Genomic DNA, 19,476 nt, shown 5'->3' with positions numbered 1-19,476 from the left:
AGTGCCATGCTACATGCTGAAAAGACTTTTTTTGACATAGCATCAAATCTTTTACCATCCCTGTCCTGTGGAATAGTAGGGTATGCAGATCTACTGTTTGATGAAGTTGCTGCTTGTACAACCAAACTCTTTTGAGTTGGATGTTTGCTCAAATATTCAGGATCTGTAGCAGATACCCTGTATTTAGCAGACAGTCTCTTGATAACCGCAGGGATAACTTCAGGCGTTTCCCAATTTGCAGACATTTTTCTTTGCAGAGCAGAATAAAAGGGGACAACAGGATCCTCCTGTGGACCTTTATCTAAAATATCAGTAAGGTCATCCTGCTGAAAAGAGGGTGTAGGTGTAGACCACCCATGAATTCGATTATTCTGGCCATCAGAACTCTATAAGGGGGCTCAGCATGTTCCCCAGGGTCTGGTTTAGCAAACTACTTCCGGAGAAGTATCTAAACCACTTGCCTCATGTAAGGAATCTTGAAAGTCCTTTAGCCTGTTCTCTTCTGGTATGGGTGTAGTGGTCCTTTGTAAACCAAAAGGTCTCCTGGTCGGAATCCTCACCTTCCGCATATATTGAGGACAAGACTCTAAAATAGTCAGACTTAGGATGTGGTTTAAAACCCATTTCTAGAGCAGAAGGAGCCAGATTTGTTGTCACTGGTTGGGAAAACGTCGAGGTTGTCAACGTGGAAGTCACAGGCTTCGACAAACTCGAAAAGGGTGTCGAAAAAGTGAAGAGACCTCGATGTACTTGAGAGGAATCGGAATCCTACTCGGTGTTGTCGAAATAGTCGATGGTATTCTCGACGTCCTGGTCAAGATCCTCGACCCCTCTACTGTCTGAGATGGAGTGACAGTTGTAGGTCTGTCCTTTATCGGAGTCGACAGTGGCGTCGAAGACGGCGTTGACGCAACCGATTTATGCGAAGAAACCTTCGACGACAGCGTCGATGACGCAGTCTTACTGCCTTTACTCAAGGGTTCATAACGCTCTCGAGTAGTTTCTTTCGCCGGGTGTAACGACTCGCAGCGTCTTGATATTTCGGGTCTTTCACCCAGGGTATCACCTTTAGACGTCTGAGGGGGTCGAGGCTGCTTTCTCGAAGATGCTAAGCATTTTCTTACGCAATTCCTCCCACTTAGCTGGAGAGCTGTGTTTCGTGGGGCAGGTGACCCTTTCCGGAGAGACAGAAGATGAAGAAGAGGGAGATCTACGACGCCTCTTCTTAGAGTGTCTCGATCTCTAAGACTGATGGGAACCGCTTCGAGATCTTGAACAGGAATGTTTCTTATGACGAGGAGACGAATGTCTTGACTCTGCCGAAGAAACTTTCGAGGGAATAAGAGATTTAAGAGTTTTACCTCATTCTAGCTTCCCCTTACGCTCCTTCAAGGCTTTCGCCGTCATGGACACACAGTCCTCGCATTCCAAACAGTGATGCTCTGATCGCAGGCACCACAAACCGATCCTGTGAGAATCCGTCAACGACATTTTCTTCCCACAGTCACCACACTTTTTGAAGTCGGACCAAGGGGTCGATGGTTCGGATGAAGAAGCCATCGAATTAAGATGATATCTTCGAAGAATAAGTCTGAATCTTCTTGAAGAAAGTACTGAGCAACCCGTTTCCGAGGCCCACGAAGCGCGGAAAAACGGAACTGAGCAACGGACGCCGCGCAAGTCTATTTATACGCACGGTGACGTCGGCGCTGAGACGGAGGCTGTTGAGGGACATCAACTCGAAGGACGTCGACGTGCAGCGCCCTCTACTGAAAAAGTTTCCGAGGCCAGCAAGCTGGGATGAGTAACATCAAAGATAAGGAATACGTCAGATGACACAATCCCTTCGAAATAGTGGATTTGGAGACTATGTCTCCTTCTCTTCCTGTGGCCACCGAAACGAAAAACTGATTAGTTTTCCTTAGTGGACGAGTTCTTTCCATATAGAACATGACAGCTCTGCGTACATCCAGTGTGTGCAGGGTTCTTTCCCCCAGGCTTGAATGATTTTGAAAGAACGATGGTAGCTCAATTGACTGGTTCACATGGAACTTGGAAAAGAATTTAGGCGCAAATATAGGGTGAGTGCGCAAAACCACCTTATCTTTGTTAACTGTTACAAAGGGATCTAGAATAGAGAGTGCCTGTAGTTTACTTAACCTGCTAATGCAGGTAATAGCTATTAAAAAAGCAGTCTTGAAGGTGAGGTTTTTGAGACTTGCTTTGTGCATGGGCTCGAAAGGAGCTCCCATAAGCCTAGTTAACACCACATTTAGGTCCCTTCCGGGAGCCCACTTAGAAATGGGAGGGCAAATTCTTTTTACTCCTTCCATGAAAGCCTTAAATCACTGATATCTTCCACCATCACCTTCTGTTGTGATGTCGTATATGCTGAAAGTGCAGCTAGGTGCACCTTTATTGAGTTGAAGACTAGGCCCGAGTCAAGTAAGTGAGTTAGGTATAAAACAATGTGAGTGGCAGAGCAGTCGATTGGGTTGATGCTCTTTGAGTTACACCAGATGACAAACAGTTTCCATTTACTAGAATAGCAATATATAGTGTTTGGTTTTCTTGCTTCCCTGAGAATGTCCATACATCTTTGAGGGAGCTGCAGGTGTCCAAATTCTATGACCTCAGGAGCCGGGCCGCTAAATTCAGTGTCTTGGGGCACGGGTGAAGTGTCTGCCCTCTGTCTTGTGACAACATGTTGTTCGGGCAAGGTAGTTTGACTGGAGGAGATAGGTACATCTCCATCAGATGAGCGAACCAGGGTTGGCAGGCCCACCAATATCATTGTGACTGGTTCCTGGTGCATCTTGTGCACAATCTTGTTGCGAAGGGGAGTCATTATCGTTGACCATGTTATCCAGAGTCCGTTCCCCTTGGAGCGGTTCTGGGGAGAACGGGGATAACTGGAGGCGTAATCTTGGCATTGAGCGTTTTCCAGAGTTGCGAACAAATCGATATCTGGAAAGCCCCATTGTGCGAAAACATTGGCGATGATGTCTCCGTGTAATCGCCATTCATACTCCTTGGGAAACGGAAAGTCTCTGCCGAGTACGTCTGCCAGAAGATTGAGTTCCCCTGGAACATGTTGTGATAACAGGAACATGTTGCGTTCGAGAGACCATTTCCAAATGTTCTGACAGAGTTTGGACAGCCCTGGAGAATGAGTGCCCCCTTGTTTGTTCAGATAGTACATGGCCATGGTGCGGTCTGTGCTTTGAACACTGCCAGCAGTTCAGCAGGTTTATGTGGTTGGATGCTATGTCTGACTACCAAACTCCGCTTGCTGTTTGCTGAAGCAGATGGGCTCCCCACCCTGTGAGGGAGGTGTCTGTAGTTAGAGTGGCTTCCACTGTGGGGGTGGTGAAGGATTTTCCTTTCAAGAGTCAAGAGGTTTTCCCTCTACCACCAGCGCAGCGAAACTAGGGCCTGCAAGACCACTACTAAATCCTCCCACTGTGCATTGGCCTGACACCACTGGCTGTTTAGCCACTCTTGCCTTGGGCGCATGAGGGATTTGAAATAACATGTTTTGAACCATCTTGTTGGAGGGGAAGAACTTTCGAGACCAATTGGTGCATGCAAAATCTGATCAGAGAACTAACATCAGTCAACAAGTTTTACGTCCCATTGTGGGACACTTTCCCTGCGGGAATTGCAGGGCGTGCAAATTTACGAGTAAAACTTTAAAATTCCAGATTGGTGCAAAACAATGGGACATTAGATTTATGTCCAATTGCAAAACATGCAATGTGATTTATTGCATTGAATGCCCCTGTGGCTTGAGGTATGTAGGCCAGACCACTCGTGCCATCTCCATAAGGATCGGTGAACACCGTTCGAGAATTAGATGTCGCAACCATGCAGCCCCAATGGTATCACACTTTTTGGAATTGCAACACTCTCCAGATGACCTCAAATGGTGGGTGATTGATGTTGTGAAAAACAGCATGAACACACAAAAAACCTTACTATACAAGGAGGCGAGATGGATTTATAGGCTTGACTCCATGAATAAAACTAAAGGCTTAAATGAGGAGTCAACTTTTAGGTGGGCATAGCAACGCCTTTAATAATACATGCCTTAAGGGATCATCTGCAGTAGGCATGAGTGGAGATATGTGTATCCTTTTGTGGGGATTCACACTGAGGTGCATCTGCAGGATATTTCTGCCACTCTTTACATCTAGATGATGTGCTTCTGCACACAGCTGACTCTTTTTTGTTTTTCCTTTCAGCCTACTTGATTCAATTGTTGGTGCATGAAAACGAGGGGCTGCAGACTAATGAATACCACCGTGTATTTGTGCCTTTTTCGTTTTTTTTTTTTAAAAGCATTTGGTTGCTATTCCATTTCTTACCACACAGCTCCTGTGGCGCTGTTGCAAGGCGAGGTCTTTCCCTGCCGAGGCTCGCATGCTAGTTAGGTGTACTATGGTCATGCCTGCAAGACTCTCTGACCCACTCGTTTCTAGCTCTGAGAGAGAGAGACACAACCTGCACATCACGGTTCCAGCACAAAGGTAACAAATTTAGGCAGCCTTGCTTCAGCCTCCACATTGCCCTTTATTCTATGTGGACAAGCGACAACTTTTGACCATGCCATTTTGTTGTAGATTTCAAACGTAATGGAGCGGGAGGCTCCAGTCCATGCCGGGCACATTTTCGAATTGTGCATGGCTTCCTAAATAACATCCTAGTGCCCTGCATCTATAGAGAGATGCCAAGCGACTACTGCACAGCTTCTCCTATTTAAAGGTAGAGTTAGCGACTGTTTGTTGCCAACATGTATTTTGTTTACAACCTTTGGATTACTGTGCTAATGCCGGTTCGCCTACACTAATTCCATATGTTGATTTTACCTTTGAAATAGTAACGTCAATTTGTAAACGTGAAGGAACGAATTTGATCTTGAGCCCCAGACATGTGAGTGCGCACATTTGGTGCTTTACATTTTTTAGTGCACTTTTTCTTATTAGTGCAGATACATATAAGGTGCTAATATTTCAAAACTGGATTGCACTGCACTACTATTTAAGTGTAACTTATGGTCTTTGACTAACCACGCTCCATGGTTTAGTGGCTATGCTCTCTGAAAGCTTTATACATATGTCTGTTTCATGACACATTACTAATGGTTTTACATTGGTTTTTATCTGGTTTTTTAAAATAATGTTTCTTTGTTTTTTGCACAAGAGGTGAATATTTCCCACAGGCTCCCTCTATAGAAGGATTGGTTTCATTCACATCACTCTGTTTTCACAGACTCATGAGCCCAATGCATTGTGGACCTTGTAGTTGCATGCCCCAAGAGTCACGGGACACATTATTTTGAGGTATCTTGATTGTGATTCCGTGGTTCCTAGTGAGACTATGTTTCTTTTCTTTTTCTCCTTTTTATTATTTTTTCTGCACCTCAGGGGTCATGACTTCTACTGGTCCTTAGGAAGATGGAATTGCCCACTCCGCCGAAACGTAGTTTACTCGCACTTTCTGTTTTATTCTTGTGCGAGTATGACACCTTCTAGATCCATCCTGGTGTCACACGTAGACCCCGAGTTTAGCTAGTAGACCCTGAGTTTAGCTAACCAATTAAAAATGCCCCCAGTGGAACTGAAAATGTATAATTCAGAGACATATGGTTTCAACCTTTGAGTGGGGGCCTATCTACTTCAAAAATTTATATAGTGTTGACTATTCTGAGAAAAAGTTTTTTCAAATGTTCTTTTCTAATGTGTGTATATAACTGTCTTTTGCATTGTATGAAATACTGTGTACATGAACATGGATATTTATTGGTTCTTTTTTGTATATATTGTGCTTGATTTGGAATTCATGTTGAGCTAATAGTGCTTGGTAATTGACAGACCTTGCTTATGAGCAATAACTGAAATAATAAAAAGTTACTTCTGTATAATGCTTAAACAGAAGTACGAAATGGTGATTTTTGTAAAATGTATCCCAATGAAAAATTAGGTGGACACAGAAAACAGTAAAACACATACCTAGGAAATACTTTAGATAGCTTGTGCCATATTTCTGGTATTGAGGAGTTTATTATAAATTAAATTTATATATATGTTTAGTGAACCTGTCAGGACACCTTTTTGTTTTGTGGAGGGGAAGACGAAGCTGTCCTTTGTTCAAATAAGAGCCCCTAGGAACTGTGACTTGACTGGGGTCTAAGCTGGATTTTTTCTCATTGATAGAGAATCCCAGACTGAATAAAAGATTTATCGTCTTTTGGGTATTTGACAGACACGTCTCATAAGAGTCCCCTGTTATGAGCTAGTCGTTTAGGTAAGGATATACTGGAATAGATTGCCTGCACAGGTGTGCTGCTGCTACTGCTACCTTTGTAAATACTCTTGGTGCAGATGCTATGCCGAAGTGTAGTACCTTGAACTGATGGTGTTTGTTCTGTATCTGAGGTATTTTCTGTGCGCTGGCAACATCGAAATATGAAAGTATGCATCTTTCATGTCCAGAGTTGTCATGTAATCCCCTGTGTCAGCAGGGTAATTACTTCTTGCAGGGTGACCATGCAGAACTTTTGTGGTTTTGCAAATGTGTTCGCTGGGCGCAGATCTAGAACAGGGCGCATGGTTAGTTCCTTTTTGGGTACAAGGAAGTACACTGAATAAATACCTTCTTTTACCTGTGATAGAGGTACGATTTATATGGCTCCTTTTTGTTCCAGTATCTCGACTTCTTGAAGTATGCAAAGATGTTCTGGTGTTAGTTTTAGTTGTCGTGGAGGTCTGAATTTTGGGGACTGGTTGAACTCTACACAGTACCCATGGGCTATGGTTTTTAGCACCTACTGGTCCGTGGTTATTCCGTCCCATGCCTGAAAGAATGATGTAAGCCGACCCCCGACCGGGAGGGCATGGAAGGCGACCCGAATCCCGGGTCATTTGGAACCTGAGGCTGGACAACCTCTGGGGTAGGGTTCCTGCCCCTTCCTTTACCACGGCGCTGTCCCCTTTGGGGGCACGGGGTGGTGCAAGTGTTGGTTCCCCGTGGAGAGTTCCAGTTGTTTCCTGAAGAGTATTGTTGATGAATGAAGCGTTGGCCACGAAAAAACCTGTTTCCAAATCTTCGTCTTATGGAAGATCTGAGTAATTTGGTCCAGACTATGTTCTTTTTTTTGCGGTCTCTAGGGCCTTGTCGACCGCATTCCCAAACAAGTTTGATTCCTCCACAGGTTTGTTTATAAGCGACGCTTGCGTCTCCGGTTTAAATCCATGAATTCCGAAGCCATGGGTGTCTTTTGAGGAGTATACCCTGAGCCAGGGCTCGACTGGCCTTCGGCAGAATTCAAAGTGTTCTTTAAAATGCTCTGGTTAACTTGCCTACCCTCAGAGACTGTGGTGAGGAGATTGGTTCGTAGAGGTTCTGGAGCCTCTTGTAGGCCTTCTTGTATTAAAGCCCATTGCGCATCGGCGTAAATGGCCAATAAAGTGGTGTTATTGGCAATACGCGTAGAGTACGCTGCTTCTGTGGTAACCCTCTTCCCAAGTGCGTAAAGTCTTTTCTCTTCTTTGTCAGGGGGTGCCTTGCCGGTTGACAATGGGACCCCTTTCATGTGGTAGTGACTACCAAAGAATCTGGGGTGAAATTACCTCTAATATATAGAGGATCCGAGGGAGAAGGGCGAAAGTTTTTCAATTCTTGGGTTTACACCTCTTGTGAGAGCAGGTGTTGCTAAGGAGGGAGCCAGGCGTTTTTTAATCAAATTGAGGAGAGGGATAGCCTGGCTGGCTGGTGGCTTCTCCGAGTATATCTTCAACAAAGTCAGCTTCAGGGGCTGCCTCTTCAGTGGCAATTTTAAAGTGTTCAGCTGCCTTACGAAACATTACGTTAAACGCCAACTGATCATCAATTGGAGAGGGGTTTCTTGTAGGGGTGGTTTGAGGGGAGTCCAAAGCCAGCATATCTGGATCTTGTGGATCTGGGGACTGCCATGATTGAGGGTCACCCATATCTGGTCCTCCCCCCCCAGCCCTCAATGGGCGCATGTTCCTCTTCGTTAGAGAAAAGATTTTCCTCTACAGTAACTGGTGGAATGTTTTCTGCAGTAAAGGTCATAATTCTATATATCCTCTTCTAAAGAGGGGTCAAAAAACCTTGGGAATTTAGCTCTAGGGTTAAAAGGGCTTTCATCCCATGGCCTTCTTGGTGTAGGTTGTTCTGAACTTGAAACAAACCTATCCAGCCTTTCCATGCAGACCTCAAACTTTTCTCTAGTCCAGACTGATGACCTAGAATGATCTAGAGGTGGAAAAGTGTCTCTAGCACAGTCTTCTGTCGAAAACTGTAGAGATTTTTGCCTTCACATCAAAGAAAGTCCTTCTACACAGAATTCCTCTGGTGGGACCGATGAAGGTGGGTTATCCCCGTGTCTTCCTCTCGACATATGAACGCTCTTAGATCTCGGCGGATCATTGGGCCTTTCAAAAACTTTCAAAGAGTCCCTAAACTGCTGTCTTTGAGAATCAGCGGTCACAATTCTTGCCAGGCTGTCAGACGTCCTCCTCAGACGGGAGGCGCGTAGTTACAGCCGACGATTGTAAGGGAGTCTTTTTCGGCCTTTATCGGCCACCTTTTCCAGTAGCGCCGTAATTCTCAGCGGTGGTAGGCCTTAGTTATCGCAGTCCTCAGCGGAGACGGAACCTTATCGTCGCCTTACGCCTTCTTTTGATGAGTGTCGACGGAACTATGTATTTTTGGGGTAGCGCCCTGTGTCTTGGATTGCCCAGTCACTAGGCGCATATGCGGCTGTGAGGAGGGCTGGAGGTACCGGTGTACCAGTTAGCGCCGAAGTCTTCTTCGACGTAGTCAAAGTAAGGCTTGGGATTGTGTGTTTAGTGCCGTGCACGTGTCCGTCTTTGTCACCGGGGTGCGACTTCCCCATAGCAGAGCTTACGCCGTGCTTATCAGGGCCAGGGATACACCATGCGGAATGCTAGCATTCTGCGGAAAGGTCAACAAACCTCCGGTTCGGAGGTCCGATGGTCACTCTCGCCGTAGTCCCATTCGGTGGTAGCGGCAGAGGGAGAAACCTCAGCCTTGGACATACTGTAGGCCACTCACCGTTTTACCCTACGCTCCTTTAAGGTCTTGGGGCAGAGGAGCTTACAAGCCGCACACCCTTCCTCTTTGTGATCGAGGGGCAAGCACCGGTTACACCATCTGTACTTATCCTTCCATGGGAATTTGCTCTTACAAATAGGGCAAAATCTAAATTGAGTCCTCACCATAGCTGAGGGTACACAGAGACTAAGACCAAAAGGGAAAGGAAGGAAAGGGAAAGGCATTTTCAGTTTGAAAAGAAATGTCCACCCCAACCCCACTCTCCCTACTGTATAGGCCGGCAGAAGGCCCGGCCACGTGGTCGGCAACGCCAACAGGATCACCCTCCGTCGAAGTTCTCGCAGGTCTTCGGCAGAGACTGAACAGCCGTCGAGATAAGGGATGGAAGGGGTGATCTTAACTATTTTATTGAATTATTCGACCAAAGGTCGGTTGGACAATAGCAATGTTCTTTATGCACTCCTCATAAGGGCGACCAGTTATCTGGGCGGAAAAAAACAAATCTGAGGGACCTCGATGCGTTAGCGATCTTGGGTCACATAGGGATAGTGTTACAGGTACGCCAATGTCAACATCCCCTTTCGATTCTCGAAAGACAAGATGCAATACCACTGGATTGCAGACTATGCACAGCATGTGATTCTAAGCAGATTAACAAACATCAGAAATCATGACGTACGGTCTAGGCCAAGTGGGGCCAGGCGTGCAACTTGTGAATTTGACGCATTAATACAGTATCTCTGGCAAAGTATTGGCCCGGTTCACCTCCTTCCTGACTGACAGGTCAGTCTGTATCTTTGCCTCCTTTTCTCTCTCCCTCCTATTCTCCTTCCTGTGGGGTCCCCCAGGGCTCCCGCTTGTCCCTGATGTTGTTTAACATCTATGTCCGCTCATTGGTTGTTCTCATCGACTCCCATGGCTTCAGGTGTTAACTCATACGCGGACGACAACCAAATCCTGATCTGATCAGACCTCGACCGGGATGGGGTGTCGTCTCGCCTGCGTGCTTGACTGCCCGTCGGTCATGGGCGACTGGATGAGAACCAGTTGGCTCAAGCTAAACGGGACAAGACTGAGGTCCTGGTAGTAGGGACCCCTTCCGTATTGGATTCTTGGTCTCCTTTCTGGTCTTCTTCGCTCAGTGTACTTCCGACTCCAGTGACAGCAGTGAAAAATGTAGGGGTCTTTTTGTCTGCATCTCTGTCTATTGCTTAAGTGTGGTATGCCAGTCTGGGCACTTCTTGCTAGGGGTTCTCTGCAAGATTCTACCTTTTCTCCAGTCTTCGCTTTGCCTTTTAGTTGTGGCTTCTCTTGTCTCCAGTAGGCATCACTACTGTAACGCTCTTTACCTGGCTCAGCCAGTTGGCCTTATCCATCGGTTGAAACTGGTTCAGTACCTAGCTTTTCAGGTTGCCACGGCAACACCATATGGTTCCTACATCAGTCCGGTTCTGCGGCGTCTGCACTGGTTTCAGGTGAAACAGCGTACAGCTTTCAAACCCCTCTGCTTGGTCCACCGGGCCCATTATCAGGTTGGGGCGGACTTCCTTCGGGATTTGTTCCAGCATTATATTCCTCGTCAGACCATTCGTTCCGGAAAGGATTGCCTGGTTCTGGTCCCCAAGTTCTGCCTTTAGAGAGTTGGTGGTCGGGCCTTCTCTGTGCCAGCTGGTAAACTTTGGAATAACCTTCCGCTTAAACTTAAACAGATTGAGAACCATCCACACTTTCGTCATCTACTTAAAACGGTCCTCTTCTGCAAAACCGTTGATGGCTGTGGCCCTGCTGTGTTCTTCCTCGCACCAAGATGCCTCTGGGGCAACGTGCTTATATAACAACGCACTAATCCCCTCACCGGAAGCAACAGTCCCGACCCAAAATAGATGGCTGCCACCTCAGCACAATGTGCAAGCGTCGGCCGACAGGCGAATGCCATGGTAACAAAGACTTCCTAATAGACTGCAGCGGGCGGCCGACCGGTGTTGCCGGTCTGCTGCCCCGCGATCAGTCTGACAGAATTCATCTTGGTAAGCTTTGGTGCACCAGTTTCACGAGAGCCTTTTATACATCCCGAGTTTGTGGAGCACGTTTCAATAACACTAAACATGGGAGCTTGATAGTTACCTGGTTTTAGACACTCTGATAATGCTGCAACCAGGAAACCCTGCATGCTTTACAGCATGTAAGGGGTGGGGGGGGGGCATGAACCCAGCACAATTAAGAAAGAGGCTTTCAGTTTCCTGCACACTTTGGTGGGATTACACGATACATATGGGGTTGATGTGGTTAAAGAAGCCCACTTGAATGATGACCGTTTTGTTAGGATAGGAACATGTGCCGTTTCATGTAGAGAACTAGAAGAAATGTGCCCATGTGATACGATACACCTGCAAAGGAACAAGTAGGGTAAGTGCACACCATTGCTCACAGAATGATATAAGGGCTACATCTAGTATGGACATTTGAGCTCTTAGTAATTGGATGCATTTTATTTCAGGTTAGAATGTATCTGCACAAATTGAATCCAAGGTCAGTTGGATGAGCTTTATTTCAATTTGGTGGGAATGAAGCCATTGTAAGGCCTTTGAAATTTGATATTGTACATTCCTCTGTCACCTACAAAAAGGTAATATAAGGAACAAGTTATTTACCTGTAACTGTTGTTCTCCAGCATGGGTCTGGCATGGATTCACATGCTCATGAATATTCCATGTCGCCAGGCTGGGAATCCACAGTAAAGAAAAATCAGTCACTTCTGAACTGTCTTTCTCCTAACAACCAATCACTGGTCTCTGGGTCATACTGCCCCCAGCCAATGATGCCCTCAACCTAAACCTCTCCTCTGGCAGCCATCTTCAGATTTGGGAGCACGTAAAGTAGGACCAAGGGAAGAGCCGCAGAGGGGGAGGCGTGGAGCCGCAGAGAGTTTGCAATTGAATCCATGCCAGACCCATGCTGGAGAACAACAGTTACAGGTAAATAACTTGTTCCTTCTCCAGCACGGGGTCTGGCATGGATTCACATGCTCATGAATAAAAAATACATAGCAGTACACATGCAACCACAGGAGGTGGCAAGGCTCAACATTAAGCATCTTATCTCCTCACCAGGCCCACCTTCAGGCGAACAGGTTGCGCAGCACTGCTTGGCCGACTCTGGACTCCTCCCTGGAATCCCGGTCGACGCAGTAGAATCTTGTGAAGGTGTGCGTCGACTTTCACGTAGCAGTCCTGCAGATGTCCAGCAGGGGCACACCAGATAGGAACGCCACAGTTGCAGCGATCGCTCCAGTCAACGGTCGGTTTGCCAAGCAGTGAATGGGTGATGCAGCCGGAAGACACCTGGAAATGGACGCCTTGGAGAGGGCCTTCCCCTGATTGACAGGTCCAAAGTTCACAAAAAGTTGTGACGTCTTCCGAAAACTCTTTGTGCGGTCCACGTAGAACTTCAGCGCTCTAGCCACATCCAGCGAGTGCAAAGTCCTTTCAGCCGGCGACGAAGGCGACGGGAAGAAAACAGGCAACACCAAGGGTTCGTTGAGGTGGAAGTCCGACGGCACCTTGGGCATGAAGGAGGGGTGCGTCCTGAGCACCACCCTCATGTCGTGAAAAGTCAAGTACGGGGGCTTGCAGGAAAGGGCCTGGATCTCTCCCACCCGTCGTGCGGAGGTGATGGCCACAAGAAACGCTGTTTTGCACGACAAGAACTTCAGCGGAGCCGAGTGCAGAGGCTCGAACGGAGGTCCCATGAGCTTGGTCAGCACCACGTTGAGCTCCCACGCCGGGGCCGGAGCCTTCACCGGCGGGAACGATCTGAACAGTCCCTTCATGAATTCTTTCACCAGACGATGAGACCACAAAGACGTCCGTCCCGTGGTTCTGGTGTATCGGAGATCGCAGCAAGATGAATCTTGATGGAAGCGTGCGCCAGTCCAGCATTGGCCAGCATCAGTAGGTACGGCAGTACTTGAGGAGCCGTAATCCGTAGAGGGTTAATCTTCTGTGCGTGGCACCAGACAGAGAACCTCTTCCATTTGTGTCCGTAGCATTTAAGAGTTGAGGACGCCCTGGCCTTTGCAAGAACCTCTCTGCAGTCGGCCGGTATGTCGTAACCTCCAAACTCTAACGCTGCAGAAGCTAGGCCTGCAAATTCAGCGACTTCGGGTCGTGATGGAGGATGGCGCCTCCTTCCCTGGAGAGAAGATCCGTGTCCACTGGCAGCTTGATTGACGGGACGCTGACAAGTCAAGAAGGTCCGGGAACCATATCTGCCTCGGCCACGCAGGTGCGACGAGGATCATCCTGCACCGTGACCTCTTGAGCTGGTTGATGAGCCGGATCAGCCACGGCAATGGAGGGAATGCGTATAGAAACAGGCCCTCCCAGGGGAACGAGAAAGCATCGCCCATGCTCCTCGGCTAGGGAAACCTGCTGGCGAGCCTCTGGCACTTGGAGTTCGTCGCCATCGCGAACAGATCGATCTGGGGTGTGCCCCACCGTCAGAAGAGGCGGTCCACTAGATCCTGTCGTAGCGAGTCGGCGATGGTGTTTTTTATTCCTGCCAGAGGAAACGGCACCAGAAACATCCCTTGGGCGACGGCCCAATGCCACAGATCCTGCGCCTCCTTGGACAGGGCTGGGGATCTGGTACGGCCCTGCTTCCTGATGTAGAACATGGTGGTGGTGTTGTCGGTGAAGATCCTCACCACCTTGCCCTTGAGGGACGGAAGAAAGGACCTGAGGGCCCAAAACATTGCACGGAGCTCCAGGACGTTGATATGGAGGGACTTCTCCGTCGGAAGCCAAAGGCCTCTCGTGTGCAGATTTTCGGTGTGCGCTCCCCACCCTTCCAGGGAGGCATCCGTGGTCACGGTCTTCTGGTGGCCCGGGGTCTGGAAGTCCATGCCCGCCGTCAGATGCGCGCGGGTGCCCCCCCCACCGGATCGCTCGCCGGAAACTCTCGTCGAGTGTGATCCTGTCCTCGAAGCTGCCCGTCTGGATCCAGCGAGCGTCCAGGAACTCCTGTAACGGGCGCATCCAAAGCCTGGACAGGCGGATGAGATAAATGCAAGAAGACATCATTCCGAGGAGGGATTTGATGGACCTCACCCTGGCCACGTCCGCAACCAGCATCTGCTGCACCTTGCCCAAGATGGCCCTCGTCCTTTCCTCCGACGGCGAGGCCAGAAGCGCCACTGTGTCGAGTTTCGCTCCCAGAAACAGTGCGTCTTGCGCGGGCACCAGGTGGGACTTGGCGTAGTTTATGGAGAATCCCAGGTCCGTGAGTAGTTGGACGGTCCTCGCCGTGTGCTCCACGGCGAGCTCCCTTGTCTTTGCTCGGATGAGCCAGTTGTCCAGGTAGGGGTAGACGTGAATCCCCTCCAGGCGCAGCCGCGCCGCCACCGGTGCGAGGCACTTGGTGAACACTCTGGGTGCTGACCTCAATCCGAAGGGAAGGGCTCTGAACTGGTAGTGACGCCCTTGGACCACGAATCTGAGAAACTTTCGGTGTCCCTTTAGGATGGGGATATGGAAGTAAGCATCCTCCAAATCCAACGACGACAGGAAATCGCCCTCCTCCAGCTGACCCAGGACGTGCTGGAGGGTGACCATCCGGAACTTCTGTGCCTTGATGAATTTGTTCAGTCGTCGTAGGTCCAGGATGGGACGCCATCCTCCTGTCTTCTTCACGAGGAAGTATCTTGAGTAAACTCCGGAGCCCCGAAGCCTCTTTGGGACGAGCTCGATGGCGCCTTTCTTGAGCATCGCCTTTACCTCCAAGAGAAGTTGGGGGACGTGCTGTTCCTTCCTGGCCACCGGGGGGACGCGCGGGCACTTCTTTAGAAACTCGAGCGCGTGACCCTGGGCCAGGGCGTCCAGCACCCAACGGTCGGTGGAGATGGACTCCCACACGCTGACGAAGTTCGCCGGCCGGCCTCCCACCGGGGTGCTTCGGTGAGGGCCCGACCCCACGGCCGGTTCAGTGCTGCTTCGACGAGGCTTTGCCGCCTTGTCCTCCCTGGCGACGACGGCGGGGTCCGCCCGACTTGCCTCGTCCCCTGTAGGTTTCCTGTGACGACGAACGGGCCGCTTGACGGTAGGTGGAATATCCGCCGCCGGAAACTTTGGAGGCACCCTGCTTGCCTCCGGTGCTCCGAAAGGGCGGCTGTCGTTGCTGTAGAACACCAAGAGCCCGGGCCGTCTCCGTGTCCGTCTTGATGGCTTGCAGGGAATCGTCCACTGTTTTCCCAAACAGGTTGCTCCTGTCGAACGGCATGTCCAAAACTCTGGTCTGCACGTCCTGCCGGAAGTCCGTTGCCTTGAGCCATCCACGCCGTCTAAGGCACACGCCGTTGCCCAACTGGCGAAACCCAGTGTTAGCGATGTCCGTCGCTATCGTAATGGCGTGGTCCGACGCCACTTCTCCTTCCTGCAAGATCTCTAGGGCCTCCGCCCTCTTGTCATCTGGTAGGAAGTCCAGCAGGGGGGCGATCTTGTACCACAACTCCCTGTCGTAGCGGGCTACGACAGCCAAGGCGTTGGCAGCCTTAATCGTCGTCGCTGCCGATGAGATGACTCTGCGTCCCATCGTGTCCAATTTCTTTCCCTCGCCGTCCGGCTGCCGCGGAGACGACCAAGTCCGTTGTGGATGGATTCTTGAGGAGGGCGAGACCCTCATCCCAGATATCGTCCAGTAGAGGTACAGCGAGGACAGTCTTCGTCTTGGTCTCGCGCCGTTGATAAAGGAAACCTTCCTTCTTCTCTTCCGGGCAGAGCTGGAAAAGCTTGCATGCCCTGGCGATCATGGCATGAAACGATCCAATCTCGTCGGGCGGGAAAGCCCGGGGAGGAGGTGACGACGGAAGATCCTCGTCGTAAACTTCGTCGTCTGTACCCATCGCAGCCGTGTCTGTCCCCGTATCATCCCCACGGGTCGTGGACGGGAAGGAGGGCTGAGCAGGGCGCGATGGTTGAAAAGGAGGTGGAGGATGAATCCTTCTTCTCTTAGCAGGAGGGCTCCCAGAAGGGCCTGGCTCCGGGTCCCCTGTCGGGAGCGGTTCCTCCGTTGGTGGTAACGGCAATCTCGTCCTTATCTCCGAGCATAAGGACTGTATAGCCAGCTAAATGGCCACCGAGTTGTCTTGCGGCACTGGTTGAGGGGATTCCGACGGGCGGTCAGGAACCTCGTCGGCACCCTCGACGTTCTCGTTGTCTCCTTTGTCGGGGTCCCTCCCGACGGGCTGGTCTTCCACGCAAATGCCGTGGCTTAAGACTTCGATCAGCTCCTCTTCAGAGGTTGAGGCCGAATCCACGATGGCCTCCTGCCCCCCCCTTTTTCTTCTCCGTCGGAGGTTTCACGGGGGTCCTGTCGATGGGCTTGAAAGAGGACTCCCTCCGCGGTGGCAGGGAGACTCTGGGCCCAGAGGTCGCCTCCACTGGTGTAGCCTCCACAGGCTGAGCCAGGGCCGCCACGACTGTCTCGATAGAGGCCTTGGCAGGGTGGATCAAGGCTTTCACCACCTTAGGTGCGCTCACCGCCTTCTCCTTGGGGGGAGGGTCACCGACTCACTCCCCCCTCCGATGGGGCCTTCGAGCTCGACCGGGGCCTCTCCAGAAGCTTCGCCGGGTGCTCGGACTTCCTCTTACCCGAGCCAGAGCGTTGGCTCGTGGTTGATGGCGCCGGGGTGGTTGCGCCCTGCCTGGCAGCCGAAGAGCCCGACCGTTCGGCGCTCCCGGTGCCAGCGGACTCGCAGTGCTTGGCCTTCTGTTGGGCCCCCGTCGCGCCCTCAAAGGTCTTAGAAGACCGATCCGACTACTTCTTTTTCTCGCCTGACGGGCTCTTCCCTTCCAGCCAGTTGGCGAGACGCAGATGGCGGTCCTTCATGGTCCGCTCCGACATGTTCCCGCAAAACGCACAGTCCTTCTCCACGTGCGTCTTGTCCTCATGCAGGTAATAGAGGCAAAGGGAGTGTTCGTCCTCCTTGAAGACATTCTGAAGCTGGCATCCAGGGCAGACCCTGAACAGCTTTCCGGGCGTCGAGCTTCCCTTCTCCTGGGCCATGTCCGAGATGGGCCTGAGAAACTTCTGGAGTCCTCCAAAAGCGTGGCTCGACGAAATCTTCACCCTTGAGGGGCGTAGAAGAATCCGACACGGGTCCCCGTTGATCGGATAAAGAAACGGTGGAGCTTGAGGCTCTTTTGACCGAAAAAAGAGAATTTTCCTATGAAAAAGCGCGAAAACGCACTAAAGCTCGAGAGCAATAGCACGAGGATCCCAACACTTGAACGTGCGGTAAAAATCTGAGGATGGCTGCCAGAGGCGGGGCTTAGGGAGATGGCAGTCATTGGCTGTGGTCAGTATGACGCAGAGATCAGTGATTGGTTACTACTACGAAAGACAGATCATAAACGAAACTGATACTGATTTTTCTTTACCGAGGATTCCCAGCCTGACGACGGGGAATATTCATGAGCATGTGAATCCATGCCAGACCCCATGCTGGAGAAGCTGAGTGACGTGGTTTTCCTGCCTGGCCACAGGTGGTATGCGAGGACACTTTTGTTGTAATTTCAGGGTGTGTCCGTGGGCCAGCACGTCCAGCACCCAACGGTCAGTGGAGATGGACTTCCACACGCTGACGAAGTTCGCCAGCTGGTTTCCCACCGGGGTGCGTGCCCGATGTCATGGCCGGTTCAATCTTGCTTCGGCGTGGAGGAGCCGCCTTGGGGACCTTGGCGACAACAGCAAACTCCTCCAGACTTGCTACGTCCCCTGTTGGCCTCCTGGGTCAAACAGCGGGACGGTTGACGGTAAGACGAGGAGCTTCCGCCAAAGACCTTCAAGTAACCTTGGGATTTACCTCCGGAAGTCCGAAAGGACGGCCGTCGCTGTTGAAGTGTGCCCAAGGCACGAGCCGTCTCGGTATCCACCTTGATGCCCTGAAGGGACTCGTCCACGGTCTTTCTGAACAAATTCTCCCTGTCGAAGGGCATGTCCAACACCCTCGACTGCACCTCCTGGCGAATGTTGGTGACCTTTAACCATCCTCACCGACTAAAGCAAACGCTGTAGCCCATTTGGCGGAATCCCGTGTCGGCAATGTCCGTGGCCACTGTAATGGCATGGCCCAATGCCAACTCGCCCTTGTCATGATTCCTGCCCCTCATGTCTCCGGCCCTCCAAGATGTCAGGCTGGAGCCAGGCCACAAACACCTACATGGCCCTCAAGGGCCTCTTCATCCCTCCAAAGACCCACTTGGAGTCAGACTTGGCGCTTGTGGCACCAGACTCAATCCCATAGGATAACATTGGGGATTGGACTTGTAGTGCATTGATGGGGACAAGATGGATGTCCCCACATATTTTGGTTCCCATAACTGCATGTGCAGTCTAGTCTTTTGGGTGTGGTTCAGCCCAGAGACACCTGGGATATCCAGAGACTATTTAAGCCATGCCCAGGCTGAGAAACATGCTTTGTGTTTTCTGCACCTGCAGCGTGACTCACCGTGTTCGGATTGGTCTCCAGTAGGCCTGCATCTTTCTTCTGCGCTCAGCTCCTGCAAGAACACCGTTAGGAACAGCCTTACCTTGCGGCGCTTCTGCCCATCATTCATCGCTTCTTCTGTTCTGCGGGCATCTTCGGCGGCGTCATTCCCATCCCGGCACGCCACTTCCTAAGGAAAAGGGAAAAGAACAGAAAAAAGGCTTTAGTAAGCATTCAGCAAATCTTCGCTTATTTTTAAAGACTGTACGAGCTTCAAACGCTTACCTGAATCCCAGCCGCTCTGGGGGAACTCTGTCTCCGGAACTTCTCATCCATCTGCAAGAGGGAAAAGACACTGCAGGTTAGCGTGGAAACATCTAAAGGCACTGCATACTTACTCACCACATGTCTTCTTCATAACCGGCATCCACGCTGAAAAGGTTGCGGCACCTAAAAGACAGAAAAAGAACTCTGTTCAATACAAATACGAAAGGGTCGCATCTCGCATCGTGCTCTCACTCGCCTTCAACGCTACTCATCTCAGCAGCACGTCGCCATCCCCAGACGCCAGCCATCATCTAAGGAAGGAAAGGAAGAAAGTTAGAGAACTGTTCAAAAGACTCATACTTACCTGTCGGACTCTTGCCAGTGAAGTAACTAGGCAGCAACGAGCCCGCATCAATCAATGCACCCATGCGCTGAAAGAAAGTGAAAATAAGGTGAGCTGTGGATCAAAGTGAAGGGTTGGACCCAGGGGAAGAATGGGTTCAAGCACACAGACAATAGGGAGTTAAACTCTACCAATCCTGCGTTTCAGGCCCAGTCTCCAGTGGAGTAGACTCCAGGGAAGGGTTCGAGGTCCTAGGAGGTCAGAACAGGCTGAGTGACGT

General features: G+C 50.3%; 1 protein-coding gene across 1 annotated transcript in view; it reads right to left on the bottom strand.

Annotated features, from left to right (window-relative positions):
* TBCA (tubulin folding cofactor A) overlaps nucleotides 1-19,476 on the bottom strand; it is a 533,913-nt gene that overhangs the window by 83,461 nt on the left and 430,976 nt on the right. The window lies entirely within an intron of this gene.

This window comes from Ambystoma mexicanum, chromosome 6p, assembly GCF_040938575.1.
Source record: "Ambystoma mexicanum isolate Mex_15411 chromosome 6p, UKY_AmexF1_1, whole genome shotgun sequence".
Lineage (NCBI taxonomy): Eukaryota > Metazoa > Chordata > Amphibia > Caudata > Ambystomatidae > Ambystoma > Ambystoma mexicanum.
The sequence above is the reverse complement of the archived record's forward strand: the minus strand, read 5'-3'. Positions and strand labels throughout refer to the sequence as shown.